Source organism: Lipophrys pholis, assembly GCF_963383615.2.
Source record: "Lipophrys pholis genome assembly, chromosome: 14".
In the NCBI taxonomy this organism is placed as follows: domain Eukaryota; kingdom Metazoa; phylum Chordata; class Actinopteri; order Blenniiformes; family Blenniidae; genus Lipophrys; species Lipophrys pholis.
The window spans coordinates 10,799,180-10,808,658 of NC_137633.1; the positions used below are offsets into that span (position 1 = coordinate 10,799,180).

Genomic DNA, 9,479 nt, shown 5'->3' on the forward strand with positions numbered 1-9,479 from the left:
AATGTGAGGAATTTATAATTTCCTTTAGAGAGAAGCTCAATTTAAAACAAAATAAATTCATTTATCACTGGAGACGATTTTACGCCTTCAGATAAACATTTGATAAAACACTCGCCATGTTTTATTTGGGAAATTGATTCTAACAATAGCTGGATGTGTACCAGTTGGGAATATTCTGCATTTTCCCCATAATTAATACCAAATGACCTTGTTCTCTTTGGCAAACTTTCTGGGGGAACATGAGGAAATAACAGACCGCTCATCTATTTAAAGAAGATGAATAGTTACGATAAAGAAATGTTTTCAATTTAGAGATTAACTCAGATTTTTTTCTTCTCCCCCCTCATTTTTCTTCAACAGCACTCCATTAAGCTCTCAACAGCACAATGAGGGCCAAACACCAGTCTCCCATCTACCAGTGGCTACGGATATCACCACCACCATCTCCGACAGACATCTGCAGCAGAACAACAGACTACAAACCCGACCCTGAGGCCTGAACGCCTCGTCCTATTAGAAACTTTATCCCTCCCAAAAAGTAACAGTGTAAATGAGTAGCTCGTGCCGGTCCGGCGTTTTTGGAGGTCACCTCACCAGCCCCTGTATCCTCTTCTGCTCCTTGTGTTGGATGTATTATAGTGTAATCCCTGAAACTTGACAAGGGAGAGGCTGGCATGCTGGAGAGGGCTGGAGATTTTCCTGTGTGCCAGAGATGGTTTACGGCGAGTTAGAGGAAGAAAGACTCAGGAGAGTAAGAATGCCTTTCTCATTACAGTATCCTCAGTCGACCTGGATGCGTCAGTTTTTATTTTGCTTCGGAGTATCGGCTTTTCATCATCTCCCACAAAACAAACCAACAACCAGCGATGCGTCATTCTTCATGTAGACGTCCTCACAAACCAAAAGATCTCAACTTCTAATGTGACCAAAAACAGGAAGCGAATTACCCCTCTTTTCATCCACTGTCATCCTAAATCATATTTCTTTGGAGGGCTGGTTTTGTTTCTGGTAATTTTACTTTCATTAATTTGCAGATGCCACCACAGAACAACAAGAAAACATGCACACTTTTAGCTCAAGGTTTATTTTTCAGCCGTGCCACCACTTTCTGGCATGCTGTGACCTCAGACTGGATTTAATTTGTGGTCTTGGATGCTGAGCGAACATTTGCATGTTTCTAAGTAATAAATGAAGAGCTCTTTGATTGTAACTCAGCATGCACTCTGCTTGAAAGATTGCTGGTTGGCCACATTTTAGGAGCACATACACAAACATTATGTCTAACATACTTATACTTTTTCTTATTTGGATTTATTGTAGTTCGCTTCCTGTTCTGCATCATCCTTCCCCTTGTTCTCTCAACCATATCAAGTGAAAAGAATGAAGATTGCACATAATGAAATGCAATACACATGGCCGTTGTTTATAACCTTAAACCTTGATATCATTTCCATGGTGCTTTGTTTTACAACTGTCTTCGTTCACGTGTTCTGAGAGAGCCATAGCAAAATGGAGTTTATGTTTAAACTGAGTATTGGACTTTGGATTACCAGCAAAAACTCCTGGCTTGGCAGGGCGGACATTTCTTCAGTGCTGCTGTAAATACTGTGTACATGCCAACCAGTCATAGGAAAAACCCAAAGGGGGTTGGACTTTCAACGAGGAGCTGACAGTCCAGCGTGCATGTGACTGGATTCGCAGTGCGAATCGCCCCAGATTCTCTCCGTTTCTTTATTCTATAGAGGTGTATTATTTTGTTATATCATAAAACTTGTGGTTTGGTATGTTGGAGCAATCTCCCTTTTTAGGGGGAGGGGGCATTACAGCGGTGAGTGTGCCATAGGACAGCTTTAGCCACTGGCCAGTAATAAAATCTTGTGTTTTCATTTTGGTAAACGATGCTCATCTGTGACGGAAGACGTTTTCTGACTTTTCTATGAAGTCTTTCAACAGGCTCCTGCTGGATTGAGACTGTTAAACCAGATTCATTGCAGAACGACAGGCGATGTCGAGTTTGATCAAAATTTATGAATGGTGCTGAGGAGCAGGAGCAGTGGAGGAAGACCTATCTCGTAATGGCTTGACGCACCGATCCAACACGACTGCTGTGTCTGTCTTGAATCTGTTTATAACAGACAAAGTAACAAAATCATAACTGTGACACCACCAGACCAAACTGGATCTGTAGAAGAACTTGGGACCACTGCAGCCTGCTTTACACCAGGTTCTTCTTCTGCTGTTGTGGATTTCAATGCTGTTCCGACCTGATCTCAGTACATTTTTGTCTGTATTCTACCAGCCGCCATCTCGCTGTGATATTTATTGGCCTCCATGCGTGTACAGGTCCTTTTATCGCGAGGAGGTCCGGCTGGTGGCAGGGGCTCAGTCTGTTGCCACTTTGTCACTTTACTGTTTATGCAAGCTGGAGATTATATGCAATCAAACTGTTCCCCACCTATTGTCTGTAAACCAATGCCAGTCATCGAAATGTAAATACAGATCAGAAATGATGGCTGGCTCCAAACTCGGTGTGTTTACCTTCAGGATGCACATTTACATTCATTTTATGTCCATTATGTTAAACCTTTGCTAGAAATACTCAGCTTGTTCTTCTGTGCCTTTAATGTAGGAGAGGAGGGTTGTGATGATATGGTCACACATACAGTACAGATGCATCTCAGTGCTATACAGATTGTAAGAAACATGTTTTTTTTTTTTCCTTTATACGTTTTAGGTTTGGAGACGTGTTAAGATTAGAAGAGTATTTTATCCCTCTGAAAGAACGCTTCCCTGAGGGATATCAAAGCAGGGTTCCCTGAGAATGATTTCTTTTTAAATCTGACCCCAAAATACAGTTTTATCGAGTTTTGACCACGCCACCCATGAACCCCATGTCCTTTGGATTGGCCCTTCAGAGTCGCAGAGTGCATGGCAGCCTTAAAGATTGCAGTGCGGCCTGTCCAGGGCTGCTTCTGGCTTCACGACAGAGCAAAAACAGACCAGACATACTGTTCAGTGTTCTCAGTGCCCATGCCAAAACTTGATGATCATATAGTCCTCCAGCGCGCGCTCTGTTATTGTTTCTACTACCACACTTCTCATTTACCACAAGAGACTGCCTTCTCCTCTTCACTTTCCTTTTTGTATTTTAAAGATGCCAAGTATCCCTTTCGACTTCTTTCCTCCTTCCTCTGCTTCTCTGCGTTTTCCTTGGATTCTCATTTCCTAAACGGAAAGCCTTGGCCCAAAACAGTAGTGAGATGTGTGGTTGGTTCAGAGAGAGTTGTTTTATTGAAGGCCAGAGGCTTGTCACCAGGCAGTGATAGGCAGCTCCCTCGGTAGCTAAAAGGTCAGGGGTCAGGGCTGCATCTAATCCGGTCTCTACATCTTGGCTCAGGGCTTCTAAATATGGGGAAGGGGATAGCGGATAGCTTGGCACGTGGATAATTAAAACATGCGTGGGTATTGAATGTGCCGTCCTGCCTGCAGTCGCACTGCCAGAGATGCACATGGTCTTCTTTTGGGTGTGTTGTTGTCAATATGTCGGTGAGGGTTGTCATTTAAGGCTCGACATGTGAGTGGGTGTGCTGAGCGAGGCGTCGGATGAAAGGCGAGCACGCGCGTTTGCCCAATGCTGTTTTTATTTTTGCTTTCAGGCTGACATCACTGCGGGTAAGGATGACTGTATATCGCAACTGAGTGATGCAAGCCCTAACCCCAATGCCCTCTTCAACCTTGGTTCTGCCATATAGTACTTCCCCCTCCAAAATCTCCACCATGCCTGCGTCCTGTTTTCTAGTAGCTACACTGTGAAGCCTCTGGCCTTCCCTCAGTCCTCTCTGCTTCCTGAAAAGACTACCCCGAGTCGGGGGGGGTCCCAGGAAGAGTCCAGCTGTTGGAAACAGTACCTTTTATGACCATTGGTGGGTTTCCCTCCAGGAGACAGTGGTTCAAAGCGAGCAGGGCCTTTCAAAGGGCAAAGTTGAAACTCCATCCGGCACTCATACATGCAGACTTTCTTTGTTACAAGGCCCCAATGCACACTTATACCGTGGCTAACCCGGCTGTACATCCACTCCATTCAATGAAACCCATCTGGACTCGAAACCAGGATAAAGACCGGTCGTGGCTGGACGCGAAACAAGCGCTTCTCGCATGCAATTCTCGAACCTTCCAGTGGCGCTACTCTGTACAGTGTTGACATGGTGGAATGTACTGATTGGTCATGAGGGATGCTGGTGAAGACTTTACAGGTTTCAAGACTTCTAAGGGTTTTTGTGAAGCTATAAAGAACCAGCTGGGTGTTTCTGGGTTGGATGGTTCCTTGGATTCATGTGTTTTTGCAGAACGTGCTGAATCAGAGCACTGGCACTGTAAAATAGCTGCTTGTGCTTTCCTGCTCCAACGCCGGCTAAAGAGGGAGTTGAAATCTTCTTAAGTTCTGGTGGTTGTTTGTATAAACATCTGTTATTGAAAAGTCATTGGGTTTTCTTCCCCCCCCGTTTTTGTAAAGTAGACTAGAATGTACTTGGTGGAGATTGGCGTTGGGAGGCAGAAATGGCTCTGAGGCAGCGAGCAGGCCCTTGTCCTCAAAGGCCTCCATTGTGAAGCCAGGGTCATGGTGTCATTGGGTGGCGTAGGTTGTAATCTGCACTTAACCAGCACTTAACTTTAAGACCTCAAATGACTAATGCCCCCCTTAGCCCCAACCCCCCACCCCCCGTCAAAGTTTTCTTTGTTGTGTCCCAGAATTGTGTTTAGGTTTCAGTAGCTGTTTGCTGAATGTACTTCAGTCAGATTATGTATTTGGACTTTTTTTTTTTTTTTTTTTTTTTGCACCAACCAAATTAGACTATTTATGAATTATTGTCACCAGTTAAAGTGAATTGGCTTGCACTCGGTGGAGGGGTCACGTTTGAACGGATGTGTTGAAGCACCCTGTTAGGCCCGTGTCTCGGCCTTCTTACATTGTGCCAAAATCATTCCACAGTATTTACAGTTTACAGTGAGAGGTGGTGCCAGTGTTTCCCCTGATGGATACCCTGTCTCTAAGATACTGAAATAAAGGGGAAATATTCAATTTAAGGGTTTTTTTGTTTTTGTTTTCTGCTCATGTATGTTTTATTTCTTTGTTAAACAAAAGATGTCTTATTTTGGAATCTATATTGGATAGATTTTATTTAAGGAAAGATCTTGTAATTTTGTAAAGTGGGCCTTATTATTGAAATATATTAAGTATTTGTCCATCTTTATTTTAAAAAATGATATTTTTTGCAAGGTAATGTATCGTCGTCGTTGCTATTACACTCCTGGAGAGTTCTTCTTCCTGTATTTTGTGCTTTGTTAGTTTAATATGAGACATCTCTCATAACCTGGAACCATGATGACACACAACGACTCAGAAAGACACCATCAAATACAGTGAAAGAGAGGGAGAAAGAGAGACAGCTGGCATCGTGTCACAGTCATTGAAGAACGAGAGTTATGCAGATTTTATTAGAGGGGCTCCGCAGCGCTGAGTGGTTCGCCATGTGTCACACTGATGTTAAGGGGGAACCACTCGGTGCTCCGGCCTCTTTGCTGCTCCGTTCTCCCTCGTGCTTGAGTTCAGGTTTTGTGCATCTTCGGTGCTGTATGTTTGCAAGTGCCGCCAAAGAGAGAAGCGTGCAGGCTCCAGGCGCACACACACGTGTACATATATAAAAACGCACTCGAATAACCTTACAGGAATAATCAACATGTAAACTGGATCTAATCTTTCTACCATGCATTCATCCAGAGATTCAAGAATCTCTGGCTTGTACAATCAAAAGTTTATGTGTACATGTTTGTGCAGAAGAAGGAGACTGACAGACAGAGGTGTGAAGCACAAAGGTATAGGTAATGAAATGGGTTAAAACATTTTCTGATTGATTTTCATTATGCAGTGTGTCAGCATTGTCAGGTGGATTGTTGGGAGACCATGTTTTTTGTCCCCCCCCCCCCCCCCCCCCCCCCCCCCCATCCCCAGTTTTAGTCTTAATACATTGTGCATGTTTTAACCTTACTGTGGCTGGCGCACTCTGCATGTAGGTCTCTTGAAGCTGCCAACTGTACAGCAGACCATGTGTATTCCAATAAAAATAAAAACCAACCTGTTTGTAACATGTCTCTGTGTCGGAGCCTGTCTGTGTTGCATAGCTGGTCCTGTGTGAAAACACAACCATGTATGTTAATCTCTTTTCTGCTTTTTTTTGCTGATCAAGCTCAGCAACATTTTGATTTCATAGCGCTCCACCATGTGTGTGTGTGTGTTTCCAATCCCCTGGTTTCTACATAGGGGAGGAAGAAAACAGCAGCTGACGGTATGCAAAATAAGCATTCAGACAAATGAGGCAAATTGGTCAGGTACAAAGAGGAAAACCACACGCTGATGTGGAATGCAAAGTCAGCACACACATCCTCCTCCTAAACAGCTACGCCTCGCTTTGTGAAAGCCAGCACTTCTTTCCCTGCAGCTGTGGGCCGCTTTCAAGTAGTCATCCAATCTCTCCGCAATCTCGGCTGATACATCAAACTTTTCACCAAAGCATAACAAGCTCTTATTCTCACTTATTTTTACAAACCATCCGTGGTGCTGAGTGAATCCAGTTTTTTCTCATGATTCAGAGTTTTGCACAACTTCAGAGTGCAGGCCTCAGCATGTCTGAATTTTATGAGCAGGACTCGGCTTCAGAAATGTGCATATATCCTAAATAAAGAGTTTTATGTATATGTGTGCATTTTGTGATTATATAGTGAGCAAGAAAGTCCCTGAATACATTCCACTTTGCATATTGGGCACATTTAACTGCTGAGAATGGTTAGACCAATGTGTCATTTTACCTCTTTTTGCTTTAGTTGTGCATGCTTTAGACATTAGTATCTATGGTCCTGATGATTTGTAGTAGTTGGAAAATAAATATACTGTTGACATGCGTGGAAGAAGTCCTCTCAGCGTTTCCTCTTAATGAACAGGGCTCAATGCATCCTAAACAAAAATAAATGTAAGAAAAATGAGGCTTTAACTAACATTAGAACACTGGGGACCATAGACTGCTGTAGGGATCAGCACTTCTGCCTCATAGCAAGCAATTTTGTGTGTGTGTGAGTTTGCATGTTCTATCTGTGCATAATTTTTTATTTCCCGCCCTACAGTCTGAACGATGCATTGATGACTAAATGACCCACAGCAACCCTGAGTTGGATAAAGTGGTATAATTAAAGTTCAAACTGTGTCTCAAAAGTTTCTAGTATAAAACGTGTTGATTTGTTCCAAGGCATGAGCATTATTAAAACACATGTTGCTTCTCTATACTTTTAAAAGTTCATCTTTGGTGTGCTAAACATGCCAGCTTAAGAGGATCGGAGAATACAGTTTTTTTTAGCTTTTTTAGTAATTGGGCAAAGTCCTAATGTGGTGGAAAATTGGTTATCACTATGCCCTTGTCTTTCTCTATGTACTTCTGAATTATAGATGACTTGATATGAGCTGTGTAAATTTGGTTTGTGACGCACCTTCTACACCACATCTGTTTGTAGCAAAGATTAAAAAAACAACCTGTTCCTTCATCAGTTTGAGATCTTGGGGTTCCCTCTCTCCTCCTGGTGTGCTCACTTGATTTACCCTTTGTTTGCACACGGTGTTATCTCTTTTAGACCTGGTTAAGACCTGCCGTACATTTAAATACAAATAGTCACAGACATAATCCGTCCTACATTCAGATGCAGTGAGGTGCTCTGACACAGTGGTGCCTGTTTGGGCCCTGGTACTTCTGAGCCTCGGCGCCAGTGGCTGACCTGAATTAGTGCTGTGAAGTCAACCATAGAAATGACTCAGTGGTGCTGCAGCAAGTCGAGGAGAGAGAGAAGAGAGCACGCTGCTCGCAGCAGGTGATGAAGGAACGGTGTGTGTCACTGTTGCATGTGTTTGAACAGATATCTGGCCTGCAGTCATATAAGATTGAATGAGTGCTCTAAAATGCAAAACAGGCCAATACAAATGTGTTGAATTGAAAATAGCTATGTACAATCTTGTACAGGAAAGAGTCACATTGTAGTATTCTAATGCAAATTGTAATTTTCCCCTGAGTAAATCGATATCCATCTGTTCATAGAATGGAGCTGATTATGTTTTATGTTTGTACAATGAATGTTTTGTATTAAGGCCTTGCAAAGCCCCCGAAGCATTAATTGCTAGTGTGAAGAGGTCATGTTACATAGTTGTCTGTACATGAACACAAACAAACTGAAATCAAAAGCTGTAATGGAGTTTTTTCAACTTCACAATTTCCCACCTGATTCAGAGTGATGTGGGTGTTGTCAAAAATAAAAAAAATAAATAAAAAAAACATGTAGCAGCATGTGGGAGGTTTGTACCTGGGCAAATCGTACATTCCTCCAACACCTCCGAATGAGACCTGATGTGCTCAGGCACGCTGTGGTCACTCATCCAAAGAGCTTTAATGACACCCACTTTCTCTGTCTGCGCCACTATCAGCCAATCAGTTGATGTGGGCTCGAGGTAATTATGAGAAAAAAAACCCTCACCAGTCAAGTTACACAGCGCTCTGGGTCTATGGTTTACCAGGGAGGTGAAAATATCCAAGTAGCACAATCCAAAACCCCAGCTCAAATTACTGTTGTTACATCAAACATCTCTTTTGGTTGACGATAATAATTACCGCGGCTCCGAGGGAAAACAAGGCCGTAACGCTCAAGAGTGCATGGAAACAGAGGGGCACAGAGCCCTGAGAGCAGAGCTCCACAGAAAAGCTCATGGTTGACCATTTTAATCTCCCCCCTCATTCATCAGATCCCCCGCTATGTGGAGCTGCTGCCAGGGACCCTCATGTCTCCCTTTCAGACGTGCACACAAACAGGCCCACAGTCCCGGGACGCAGCCAGACCTGCAGAGGAGGAGGGTCACCGGAGGGTCAACTCAGAAAAGCCACACATCCTGCAGGTGATGGCCGTTCAGGAAGCTGCTTGAATGAAGACTTTTTAGGGCTGCGTGCGATCAGGTGAGCATGTGAAAATGTTGATTATTGTGAGCCGATTTGTGGTGAATGCAAATGTCTGAGCTTTGTCCTTCCAAATAACAGTGCTCTTTCTCTTGCCTCGATGTGACACCATGTGTCTACAGTTCCCACAGGCAGCTTTTCAAAAACAGTAGTTTATTATCTTTGATCATTTTTCCTCGATTTTCATGTTCCTGACTTCTTCACTGTGGAAACCAGGTACGAAATATTCAGAGATGGCAATCAATTCAAATGTTTTAATTACCTAATCCAACAATTTTATCTAACTAAATGACATTAATCACACTATTTCACATTTAAACTGATTCCATTTTTAATTTTCAGTGCATTGAAGTCATCCGTTTCTGGTGTGTATATCGTGCATGTTGATATTGGTAATGTGTAGTGCTTTATTCAATATTAAGAAACACATGCTTCCAG

General features: G+C 43.0%; 1 protein-coding gene across 1 annotated transcript in view; it reads left to right on the forward strand.

Moving 5' to 3' along the window:
• The window catches only part of luzp1 (leucine zipper protein 1), a 47,942-nt gene extending 46,027 nt beyond the window's left edge, over positions 1-1,915 (forward strand). Inside the window, exon 8 of the mRNA XM_080480096.1 lies at positions 361-1,915. The gene's annotated coding sequence lies outside the window, so the exon portion shown is untranslated. The remainder of the gene's footprint in view (positions 1-360) is intronic.
• Positions 1,916-9,479: the final 7,564 nt, after the last annotated feature.